Consider the following 13,384-nt stretch of genomic DNA (forward strand, 5'->3'; position numbering starts at 1 on the left):
GTGAGGTTACTGCAGATTAGAAGGCAAAAAAAAAAGCACTTGCGGTGACATGTTTTCCGAGCTCATGCAGTCCTCCCCTACTGATAGGGCACAGCTTAATGCATGGAGGCATTCAGTGGCAGAGGCCAGGAAAGCATTAAGTGAGCACGAAGAGCAGAGGCAGGAGGCGATGCTGAGACTAATGGGGGAGCAAATGGACATGATGAAGTGACAATTGGAGCTGCAGGAAAGCCAACAAGAGCACAGACCCCTGCTGCATTCATTGTATAACTCCCCAAGTTCCATATCTTCCTCACCCAGACACCCAAGAATGCGGGGGGGAGCGGGAGGCAGCTTCAGGCACCCAGCCACTCCACTCCAGAGGATGGCCCAAGCCACAGAAGGCTGTCATTCAAACAGTTTTGATTTGTAGTGTGGCTACAATAAGCAATGTAGCCTTGTCCTTCCCTCCTCCCACACCCCACCCCACCCAGGCTACCTTGTCAGTTCTCACTTTTTTTTTCATTAATAAAGAAAGAATGCATGGTTTCAAAACAATAGTGACTTTATTTCCTTTGCCAGCTGTGATCGAAGGGGGGAGGGTGGCTGGCTTACAAGGAATTAAAATCAACAAAGGGGGTTGGTTTGCAGCAAGGAGAAACACACACAGCTGTCACACCATAGCCTGGCCAGTCATGAAACTGGTTTTCAAAGCCTCTCTGATGCACAGCGTGCCTAGCTGTGCTCATCTAATCGCTCTGGTGTCTGGCTTCTCAAAATTGGCCACCAGGCAAATTGCCTCAACCTCCCACCCTGCCATAAACATCTCCCCCTTACTGTCACAGATATTATGGAGGACAGAGCAAGCAGCAATAACAATGGGAATGTTGGTTGCACTTAGGACTAAACTAGTCAGAAAACAGTGCCAATGAGCTTTTAAATGTCCAAAGACTCATTCTACCACCCTTCTGCACTTGCTCACCCTATAGTTGAACTGCTCCTTACTACTGTCCAGGCTGCCTATGTATGGCTTCATGAACCACGGGAGCAAGGAGTAGGCTGGGTCCCCAAGGTTAACTACTGGCATTTCAACATCCCCAACCGTTATTTTCTGGTCTGGGAAATAAGTTCCTTCTTGCAACTGCTCGAACAGCCCTGAGTTCCTAAAGATGCGAGCGCCATGCACCTTTCCTGGCCATCCCACATTGATGTCAGTGAAATGTCCCTTGTGATCCACCAGTGCTTGCAGCACCATTGAGAAGTACCCTTTGTGGCTCATATACTGGTTGGCAAGGTGGTCCAGTGCCAAGCTACAGATATGTGTTCCATCTATCGCCGCACCACAGTTAGGGAACCCCATTGCAGCAAAGCCATCCAGTATGACCTGCACATTTCCCAGAGTCACTACCCTTGACAGCAGAATGTCAGTGATTGCATTGACTACATGGATCACTGCAGTCCCCACGGTAGACTTGCCCACTCAAAATTGATTCCCGAGTGACCAGTAGCAGTCAGGCATTGCAAACTTCTACAGGACTATCGCCACTCGTTTCTCAACTGTCAGGGCAGCTCTCATCTTGGTATTCCTGCACTTCAGGGCAGAGGAAAGCAACTCACAAAATTCAAGGAAAGTAGCGCATGCAAAAGTTTCTCAGCCACTGTGAATCATCCCATACCTGCAATACTATGTGGTCCCACCAGTCTGTGCTTGTTTGCTAGGCCCAGAATCAGTGTTCCGCTGTATCAACCAGCCCCACTGCCACAATGATGTCCCAATTGCCACAGCCTGTGCTTTCAGGAACATCTGTATCCATGTCCTCATCACAATCATCCTCGTGCTAGCGTCTCCTAGCCCGGTTCTGCATATACTCCAGGATAATGTGCAAGGTGTTTACAATACTCACAACAGCAGCAGTGAGCTGAGCGGCTCCATGCTTGCCATGGTATGGTGTCTGCACGGGTTACCCAGGAAAAAAGGTGCAAAATGATTGTCTGCCATTGCGTTCATGGAGGGAAGGAGGAAGGAGCGACTGACAACATGTACCCAAAAACACCCTTGATAATGTTTTTGCCCCATCACACATTGGGAGCTTAACCCAGAATTCCAATGGGCAGTGAAGACTGCGGGAAGTGTGGGATAGCTACCCACAGTGCACCACTCCATAAGTTGATGCTAGCCACGGTATTGAGGACACACTCCGCCGACTTAATGTGCTTAGTGGGGACATACACAATCGACTGTATAAAATCGATTTCTAAAGATCGACTTCTATAAAATTGACCTAATTTCATAGTGTAGACATACCGTTAGAGTGGGACTTAGAATCACTCAGTGTTGATCTAACTCTGCTCCCTTTGAATTACAATGGCAAATCTCCCACTGATGTCAGTGGGAGAACAGTTAGGCCACAGCTGAGCACTTTTGAAATCCCACCCAATACGTTCTATAACAAATAGACAAAGCATAGGGAGGGGAATAATGGGGAAATGAGCAAGCCAATTAAAGAACCCAGAATTAAAGGTCCCCTGACTTCCAGTCTAATGGCGTAGTCATTAGACCATGCTACTTCTTAGCATTTAACTTGTATAACTTGAGATGAGGACGATGGGGTGAATACCTGACAGGAAGTTCTCCCTGGAAACAATTTTTTTTTCTGAAAGAAAAAATCCTTTGCCATTTGATACAATCTTTTACTTTCCAAAGGCAAACACTTTGCTCTTCAGAAGCATTTTTATGAGTCCCAGTGATAATTAATCTCTGGAAAGGATAGTTTAACAATATCCAGGGGAAAGGAGGGAGGAATTATGTGAGTGTTAGAGAAATTATCCTAATCCTCTCTTCTGTGTGGTAGCTGAATTTTAACCAGGGACTTTTGGGAACCTCTGAGAGCATCACCACTTCTCATGTAAGTTAAAAACTGTTTACTTAAGGGGGGTGGTGGGGGAATGCAGCCAACTAATGTATTTGATGGCTGTAGACAGATGTACTGTCTACAACTGAACAGTAAGAAACAATATTTACAAATATAGTTAATGGCAAAACTTTAGTCAAATTCAAATGAATGTTTTCAGGATTGGGCCCTCATCTAGCAATGGCTTGAGTATGAGAATCTCCAAGTTTCCATTGCATTGGCTCACATCATTTATAAACACTAAGGTTGTGGCATCCTTGCACATATTGAGTAGTAATTTACTCTGTGAGCTGCCTTCAGGGAACAAACATCCTACAGACCAAACCTGATTACTTTTCTTTTCATACAGAGCTTTTACTGATTTCTTTGGCATCAGTCCTCAGCTGTGGCCAGTAAAGGGTGTTAACTGCAAAGAAGCTGTTTGCAACTCCCTGATCTTGAGGCCAGTCTTGTCCTTTTCAGCCATGATGTAATTTAAAGAAGTGATGAGCTGAGTATAGCCACAAGAAGCCTAGGCACCTGCCAGGGAATCTCTGGAGCTCAGTACAGTCTTGTCATCCTCTACCCTATCCCATCCCTGGCTCCTCTTCTATCCTGAGAGCCTGGAGGGGTTGCTGTAGTTGAGGGCTATGCTAGCTCTGCACCGCCAAGGGATTCCACATGCAAGGAGACTCCCCAGCTGTAATGATAACCAGGAATGGGGCAGGGATCAGGACTGAGCCTAATATTTGCAAACAGTATAACAGAAGCTTCTAACATTTTAAGGCCTCTTAATTTTAGCCAGAAGGAGAAAGGAATTAAAGGATCCTCCAGAGTCTCTCACTTCTGGCTTGTTTCCCTTTATGATTTTTTTTTAAATGAGCTGGCTTTTCCTGTCTGAAGTTTTGCTTGACATTTTAAGTGAAATTCTATTAGTAAAGGCCCAGAAAGCTTTTTTAAGGCAGGCCTATGTTTTTAAGCTTCTGTAGCCCTACATGAATTCAGATAAAACTAGGTTTCCTCTAGTCTCCAGCTGTAAACCATACCAATTAGACCTGGAAGGAAGAAGACAAGGAAGAGGCACCCTGCCCCTGCTTTTTCTTCAGAAAGCTATTTTTAAAGATCCTCAGTTCAGAGTTTAAGCAGATTTGGAGTCCATGGTGAATTAAGGTTTGCCACAAATGGGCCACAGCTAACTCCCACTCTCTTTCCCTTTCCACTATGGGTTTCATCTTTTCTTACATTAAAAAAAATTACAGAGATGAACCTATACAGCAACTTATGGCTACAAACTCCCTCAAAGTTTGAGGTGGATTAGGTTGGAGCTGTGTCTGGCACATACATGTATGTAAAATTGATATAGATATTCCTGACTTAAAGAGAAAAGGGAATCAAACTTTGATGGATGGGAGAAGTGTAGGTACTGCCTGGGGATTTCTCTCTTTCAGTTGAGGAAAATCCTATAGAATTTAATAGAAAAGTTTGATCTTTCTAAAGACTCTTTAAGCAAACTATAGAATGTTAGAGCAGGGATATAATTCTCTATGAAAGTACATGAGCTAGATTCTCAGCATAGGTTTCTTGACTTCAATAGAATTATGCCAATATACAGTCACTGAGAGCCTGGCCCTTTAAGTTGGCATAGATATTCTCTGGAAAGGACTTCATCCTCTATTATATTCTGTAGGTTTGGAGACTGGATAGAGGAGGATATCCTCATCAGAAATCCAATAACCAAACCAAATGTCTCCTCCTTCTCCCCAAACATATCTAATCACAAGTCACTGGAGCTTTCTGAAGCAAAGCTCTTCTGTGACAGCTGCAGAGTCAGTGCAATGAAAAGCAGCTGTAGAGGCACCTCTGAAATCGAGAGGCAGACATTATAGATTGGTTTACAATAAGAAAATGATTCTCAGTCATTGTGTCCAGGCTTGTGCGGATTGCTCGTAACCATACCTTTTCATTATCCATTGCATTTATCAGATAGTGGGTATCTAGTTCTTTTTACTATTCTAGGAACAAGTGGAAATGCAATGAAATGATAGACAAATGGCATACCAGAGCAGGATGGGTACTGTATACTAGAGTTTTGATCTAGTTATTCATCTCCTGTCTTTGGCAGATTACTTGAAAACAAGCCAGGTAACAGCACATTCCAGGCAGCACGGTATCATAGCAGCACCGGAGCAGAGAGTTCACTGCAGGTTGCAGATTGATGACTGGGGAAAGGGAGGAGAACAAATGTGTATCACACACATGATTGACAGAGCAGAAATACAGTCCTAAGGCAAAGCTTGCAGAAAAGACCAAGTAGGTCAGCTCAGTGTAAACTGAGCATAGCATATGCTGATGTCCTTTGGATATACACAGGTGACAGATGTCCTTTGTCCAGGTCAGGGAAATACCCCTAGTGCAAGAACAAGGGAGTCAGAGAGAAAATGAATGGAGAAATTTAATTAGGTCTAAAGCAGAGGCAATAACTTTTTTCAAGCTTTCTTTTGTGCCACAGCTACTGACCTAAAAATATGATTGGATAACTTCATATCTTCAGTATTACTTAATACTTCCCTTTGGTTACTGTAGGAATTACCTTGTATAGTGCAAATATTGTATTATTTAGCTGCACATTTTATTTTTAGCACAAAGTTACCTACTTATCCACCTTCAAATCCCTCCTTAAAACTCTCCTTTGTCATAATGCCTACAAAAAACTTGACAACAGTTAGGTTGTTGGTGTATTGAGTCTGACTGCCTGTCATGCTGACCAATACCGTCCCATTGGTTCCTTGTACTCCATTAGTCTTCTCTATCCTTCTATTGTCTCTTGTCCTATACTTACATTGTAAGCACCTCGAGGCAGGGATTGTCTTTTCGTTCTGTATTTGTACAGCTCCTAACATAACAGGAACCCCAGTCACTGACAAGGGCCCTAGGCACTATGGTAATACAAATAATAATAAATCACTGTACACAAAGATTGTTCAGAACAACAAATGTTAACTAGGAAGAGACCTGAGCCATAAATGTCAGATCCAAACTATCCAAAAGTGCAGGACTGTGTACACTGGAGGATTTGCTTCATGCCCATCCCTATTAAAAACCTAATATTTTATGAAAACAGAGGAAGTTTTCTAAAGCAGCCTCCCATCTCCTGACCCAAAGGAGAATGACCCAGACCCTCAAAGGTATTTAGGCACCTAATTCCCATTGAGGACCTGAGCCAAAGTGTTACAGCCTGATTTTCTTTATACCTGCACTAGTTTTATACCACTGATTTCACAGGAGTTACTCCATTTTTACACTGCTGTGAGAAGAAAAGCAGGCCACAGCTCTCACAAAACCCTGAGGCTTCTAGTGGCATGTAAACAAAAGGCAAAATAATGCATTAACTAAAACTGCCTAAATTCCAATATTTGTAATAAATAATAATGAAGTTTAAAGGTCTTTGGAGCTATATCATTTGTACCCTCTCTTAGAATTCCCTACACAGAATGCTCATTCATATGACACAGGGTTAAATTTTCATTTACACTAAGTCTTTTTCATGCTACTCTGTTAGTGTAAAGAAGCCTTAAAATTGATCTAAATTTAATTTTGGCCACTTGAAGACCCTCCTGCCCGGACAGAGTAATGTAAAGGTGACTTTGTATTAATGAGAATCAGGCCATACTGTGTATGATGACTACAAGAAGTACTTGTAAAGCTCATTTTTACCTCCTCAGGACAATGCTGCACATGATCACATGACATCTTCAGTCCCGCAATCAGATAATCTATGGTGTCTGATACAGCAAGTTACTATCCACAGCATATTAAACTATGACCTCTCATGAAACAGTACATTATCATGAAAGGTTCAGAAAACCTGACCTATGAGGAAAGGTTAAAAAACTGGGTATGTTTAGTCTTGAGAAAGGAAGACTGAGAGGGGACCTGATAACAGTCAAATATGTTGTTAAGGACTTCTTTCAGGGGCTGCAGCCCAGAAAACCTGGCTACATACGGGAGGAAAGGGGCTGCGGGTTGGGAGGGGAGGTTGTGAGCCAAGCAGTAGCGGGGAGAGGGACTGCAGACTGGATGCCAGAGCATCAGGGTACCGCTTCCTGTGTCCTGCTGGTGATCGCACGCAGGGGAGGAAAAGTTGAGATGTGCTGAGCCCCAACCCCAGAAAGCACTGGGATAGGTACACTCATGCAGCTCCATGGGCCCCAGTGCCCCCACTTCCCATAGAAAGAACCAGCATCTGGGCTGCAGTCCCTCCTCCCATCATCCTCCCTGCTGCTGCACTCCCTCTAGGCAGGTTTGCAGAGCTGCAGCCAGGGGAGGCACTTCCCATCCTTTCCTTCCCTGGTTGCAGCTTCACAAACCTGCCTTCATATACTAGCAACTACCCAATAATAGCAGCTTTTTGCTGGCAGCTGAAGGGATGCTAATAAGCGGAATCTACTGCATACTGATAGCTCATATACTAGTATGCTGGAGATTTGGGCTAGATTCACCAACTGACTTAAGCGCCTAACTACCACTTTAGGCACCAAAAAAATCACAGCATTAGGCCTCCCCTTGAAGCTCTCGCCTATTGAAGCTGTTCCACTGTGGCTAACTAATTTTAGTTTTAAAAGTTATTGGAACAGGGATACTGAACCCTGGGTGACCCACACGACTGCTCTAACCATGAGACTACAGAGTCCTTCTCTTGCTCAATGATTCTTTCATTATTTACCCACAACTTCAGCCAGAAAGATGAGGAAGCCCCACTTCAGAATATCTCATAGCTCAGTGATTGGGGCACTCATCTGAGAGGTAGCAGATCCCTGTTGAAACCCCTCCTCTGCCTCAAGTCAAGGGAGAACTTGAACTGGGGCATCTCTTACATCCCAGGTGAGTATTCTAACCATTGGGGTAAAAATTATGAAAGAGGTCCTCATTGTCCTCCTCACCCCACAGCCTCTTGCAATAATGCTGTAGGCACCTAACCCCAAGAGGGAGTTTGCAGCTGAGAATCCCCAGCAGAAGGAGGCATCTCCCTAGAGCCATGCCTTAGACACCAGATTCCTTGAGGAGGCTGGGCTTAGCACACAGAGTCATTTGCCATTGGCTATCTTAGGCAGGAAGCTGCCTAACATGTTGGTTTTTATGAGTCCAATTTTATAGCATCTGTCTTTCACTATTCATTGTATAGGGAGCCTGAGTGCTTAACTCTAGCTTTGTAAATCCCAGTATTTTTTTCTAGGCACCTAGAAATTAGGTGCAGTGATGCTCAGTGTCATCATGTCTAAGTTTCTTTGTGAAGTCCACATAAACATATAAGCATCTCTTCCTAAATGACCACAAAAAAGGGAAAAGTTAAAAGGCCATAAGACAGGGAACATGATCAAGCAAATGATGAAGTAAGCTGTACTCACGAAAGCTTATGCTCAAATAAATTTGTTAGTCTCTAAGGTGCCACAAGTACTCCTTTTCTTTTTCTGAATTCACAGTTCTTTTTCCTGAATAAGAACCGCAGGTCCTGGGCCAGTGTACCACACTCTGCCCTCAGATATTTACTCATCTCTTCCACTGACTTGAAAGATGGCTGTGCATGAAAAGATAAGGCCTGATTCCACACTACTTTGCAACCTGTGTCATCAAATTCAACCAATTAGAACTGTAGTGTTTTACACACATGTAGGGTGGGTTTAAATGATTGTTCAAGGCAGCATTGGAGAATCAGGTCCATGATATTTACTCTAATGGGTAAACATGGCAAATGCATTACAAGCTGTATAAGTAAGCTGGAATCCTTTTAAAAGGCGCGCAGAATTCTTTGACTGTTTTCAGTTCACTCCACTACCTCCATCATCATCATCACCACCACCTCGAATGTCATTATTTAGCTATTTAGTAGTGTTGCCGTTCTTTTTAAAGTACCCAAAAATATGCTAGAACCTATGTAAGAAAGGTAAAAAGGCATAGCCCTGTCCCTATGAGTTTATACCACTATTACAGGATGTGACACATGGGGGTAACAAAACACGATCACTGGGATGGGACAAGGGCAAGGTCAGACAAACCTGCCCAAACCATCACCTAAACCTGAGCAAACACTTTTTACAGAAATTAAGATAGGCCATGTACCCATGGCAGATTTTCCTCCTTCACCAAAGGACAGTGGTGGACCTCAGAGTGTCACAGACTTTGTTATACCAATAAAATAAAAACCAGCAGGATCTTATTAAAGGGGAAAAGGCAAAATGCCACATTAATTGTGAATATAGAAAGAATCATAGTAAGCAGTTAATTATAGCTATAACATTCCATTCAATCTCATATTTATTCACACATTTATTCATACACACACACACACACGCACACACAGGTTCTGCAAGGTTGTTATTACAGTTACCAGCCTTAGATTTGCTCATGCCAAGCCACTGGCCAGGCGGCCTGGACATGAGGAGGGAGCAGGGCCTTGTCAGATGCTCATCTGATGCTCCTGGAAGTTGGTTTGCAGAATCAGACCCCAAAGTTCTGTTTCTAGAGTTCATTTTTATAGGAATTTATTCCTATGCCAATCTATGGGAATTGCTTCATCATGCTGTTGCTGAATCAATCAGCAGATGGCACATTCCTGACAGCTCTGTGCTGCCAGATGTTATCTTGTTCTTCGGTTCTCCCATCCTTCAGACTGTTGGGTGGATTCCAGTCTGCCCTCTGGGGATCCTCTGGTTGTTTCCACTTGACGCCTTCTTTGGCTGATCGACATTGGATTCTTAGGCTGGCACCTCCCTGATCATTCATTTATTATCCACACCAAGCATCCATCCACATACATCCTCTATCTCTATTTTAATCACAATTGTTAACAAAGCGAGATAAATAAAACAAAAGGGAGGAGAGTCTCTATGTGCTGTTTCTGTTGTTACAAAATATCATTTTGAGTCTCTCTCTGTGTGAGTAGTTGTTGTTACAAAGTATCACTTTGAGAACAGACTCTGTCTTAGGATGTACTAACACAATTAGCAGCTTGCAAGTTTCACACAGAGAGGGAGAGAAACAGTAAAAATAAGAGACCAAAAACCAAGAGACCTCTTAATTAGTAATACCCTGGAATTTAAACTATGGGGAATCAAACTCATTTGTGATTTTAATACAGAACTTCTTTAATATGATCCACCATAACAACTTGGCACAGCACAGAAAACATTTTTGTTTTGCTTTCTTTAGTAGTGGAAGACAGCATCCTGTATCCAATTCTGCAGGTGACATTTTTTTTTAAACAGACTGGGCTCTGCAAAGAAAATCATTCTCTTTGTTAAAACTGAATCTCCAAATATCCTGAGTCTATTGCCTCTCTATTTATCTTATATAAGGGATGAATGAAGCACACAAGTACGCATGATTGGGTGGACTTGTTTGCAACAGCTGTATAAGGGATTGCCAAAACTGATTTTGTGTAAGATAGCCTAAGTGCCTGATGTGCATTAGAATTCATTCCCATTCTTTAATGCACATAAAAGTACACTAGTGTTTTAGGAAATATTATCAAATCCATAAACTGCAGTGTGCTTTTCTTGGTCAAGCAGTAGCAAGAGCTACAGTCACCTCTTATGTGGCTCACTTGACCTTAATGTCAGATATTTTCCATGAACTACTTCCAACATTTGTTTCCTTAATATGCTGTTAAAAATCCTTCAAAGGCACTCACTGAAAAATAGATCCTAATTTCTACAGTAGCAGAATAGCACTTTCTCTTAAAAGCAGGCTTCATGAGAAAGCCAACCCAAAATAAAAAACATACTTGATTAAAAGGAAAAGAGCTATTTAGCCATCACTTCCCTTTTTTATTTCTCTCTCCTTCCCTCCCTTGGATTACCTGTAAGGGACTAGGGATATGGGCAGTCTGGCCAGCAGTCACAGCTGGGCTGGGGTCCGTACATCAGGCCCAGTAATCACTAATCAGGAGTCATAGGAATGGCAAGACTCAGGGTCAGAGTCAGGCTGGGGTCAGAGACTGGAGGTCAAGGCAGTATCAGGCTGGAATCAGGATGCAAGAGTCAGGCTGGACTCTGAGACCAGAAGACAAGGCAATGTCTGGAGTCACAGAAGCCCAAACTCTGTGTCATTGCCAGACAACATCCTGGGCCTACCCAGGGTTCAATAGGGCACTTGATCAATCAGAGGGCTGCAGGGTATTGTCATGCTTTCTCCCTTGAGTGAGACTTCCTATGGCACCTACTCTCTGCAGTCCTTCCTGGGGGTCACTCTGCATGGCACTGTGGGAACACCAACCAGCCCAGGCTCTGTATACCTGGGTTCAAGTCTATGGACCTTTATACTGGCCCTTTTCTTATTCCAGAAAAATCTTTCCCATGCCATGAGGGTTATTACCCTCTTTGAACCTTAATGGCCAGACTACAGCACTTAGCACATTCAGGGGGAACTCTAGGAGGGATTGTCTTTCACAGGATACAAATCAACAGCTTCCCCACCTGGGCTACTCTGTGCAAAAGAGGAAAGTGCAGGCTGCATCACTCATGGTATAATATGGCCTGCTCTTTTCTTCATGCCAGTCCAGCTCCCCACCTCTGCCCCATCCTCTCCACTCCAGGGGCACACAGAGGGAGCAGTTCTATAGAAAGAAGGACATGAAGAGGTTGAAAGGTCCCTTGAGTCATCCCCTATTCTCTTCTCTTTTATATAGGTTCTTATATCACATCACAATAGTATCTTAGCACCTTTCAGTAGTGTGTAAGGGAACTGTTGCCCCCTTACTAACATTACTAACAGTGGGGGTGTTTTAGTTGCTGGCTCCCAGTACTAAAAGGGGGAAGGGTCGATGGGGAATCAGGACCCTGAGACTGACAGCCCCCAGGAACAATGGGGAGAGGCCAATGCTCCAGGTCAGCCTGAATGACGGGTGGGCAGGCTAATCAGAGAGTCAGGAGGCCAGGGAGGTCCCATCCTCTGTGTGAGCTGGAATTGCCTGGGTCAGACAGAGTGGGGCCGAGCTAAGGAGAAAGCAGGGCTCCAGAGAGAGCAGACTTGCCCTGGAAGCAGAGCTGCAGCAACCAGAGCCAGAGGGGTCAGAGAAGCAGCCCAGGGAGCTGGAGGCAGAGCAGCAGCAGCAGCAGTGCAGAGACAAAGTGGTGGAGCTGGGACTGGGGCAGTCTGGAGCTGGGTGCGGTGAGCAGCTGGGGAGACCGAGGGGGACCCTGGGCAGCAGGCCTAACACAGGGAGACGCCTCATCCAAGGGGCTCTGCAGGCCAGGCTTGGATGATAACCCTGGCAGGGCAGGAGCGATACTGGGAAGAAGGGTCCTACCACTTAGAGCCTGAGAGTGTGTGGTCACCACCAGAGCAAGTGTCCAACCCACAGCATCCCTACAGCACAGCCAGGGCCTGAGAAGAAGGCCTGGGACTTACAAGGAGCAGACTGTGAACTGCCCGGACGTTCCAGAGACACTGTTTGTGATGTTCCCTGCCACAGAGCAGGTTGATGTGTTTCCCTTAACCTTTCCCATTTTTCCTTATTTTTTTTTAAAATGAATTGTTGATTAAAGAACTTGCATTTGCTTTAACTTTTATGTAATGGTCAGTGGGTCAGAGAAGTGCCCAGTGCAGAGAGAGTACCCTGGAGTGGAGACACCCTAGCCCCTGTCCTAGGTGATCACAGCAGGGTTGGGGGTTGAGCACCCCAGGACTCCTGGGCCCAGCCTTGTTGGGGTTACGAGGACTCTGCCAGACAGGAGAGTGGAAGGGGAGGGCAGGGAGGCCACTGGGTAAAGGAAGTGGGAGCGAGGACTCTGATCCTTTCGCTAGCCCACTTCACTGGGGTAGTGCAGGACTATTCCCTCACTTACAAGTGCATTAAATGACTTGACTATGATATGTCACATGTTCGTTCTGTCATCCTCTCTCCATGGGCAGCAGTATGTGCAGGAGAGTGTTTTGTATAGACATACACACACATTGCTATATGTTTATATTAGAAAAGGCAGGTCAGAGAAATGTGCCTTGCACTTGGAGTGGAAATTGGCGAGATTAGTTCCTTTGACAGTTCATTCCATGGTCTTGGGCTGGCTCTGAGAAAGTTCTGTCTCCCACATGATGATCTTTACCCTTATTGTACAAAGTTCCATGGAGGAGTGAAGTTGTTAACTGAGGTCTTCATCTCAAAGCTTTAGGCAGTCTTTAAGATACCCCCGCCCCAGGCCATTGAACACCTTGTAGATAAGGACTGAGACCCTGAATTTGATTCCTTATGCTATGGGAAGCCGGTGTAGAGAAGGGAGACTGAGTTTGATGTGTCCATGATAGCCTGTGATGCTGAGAAGACGTGCTGCACCATTCTGGTGGCATTTTCTAAGCTCTGGTCTACATGAAAATTGGATCTCTACTGCAAAGGAGAGAATCTGTTTCTGCTGGTTATTCACCATTTGGAGTCATAATCTATTTCAAGGGGCAATTATTCTTACAGTGACTAGTCATGATGTCACAAGGAATGTGACTGCCAGTGACGAATAAGCAGAAGA

This window comes from Dermochelys coriacea, chromosome 2 (assembly GCF_009764565.3).
Source record: "Dermochelys coriacea isolate rDerCor1 chromosome 2, rDerCor1.pri.v4, whole genome shotgun sequence".
Taxonomy (NCBI): domain Eukaryota; kingdom Metazoa; phylum Chordata; order Testudines; family Dermochelyidae; genus Dermochelys; species Dermochelys coriacea.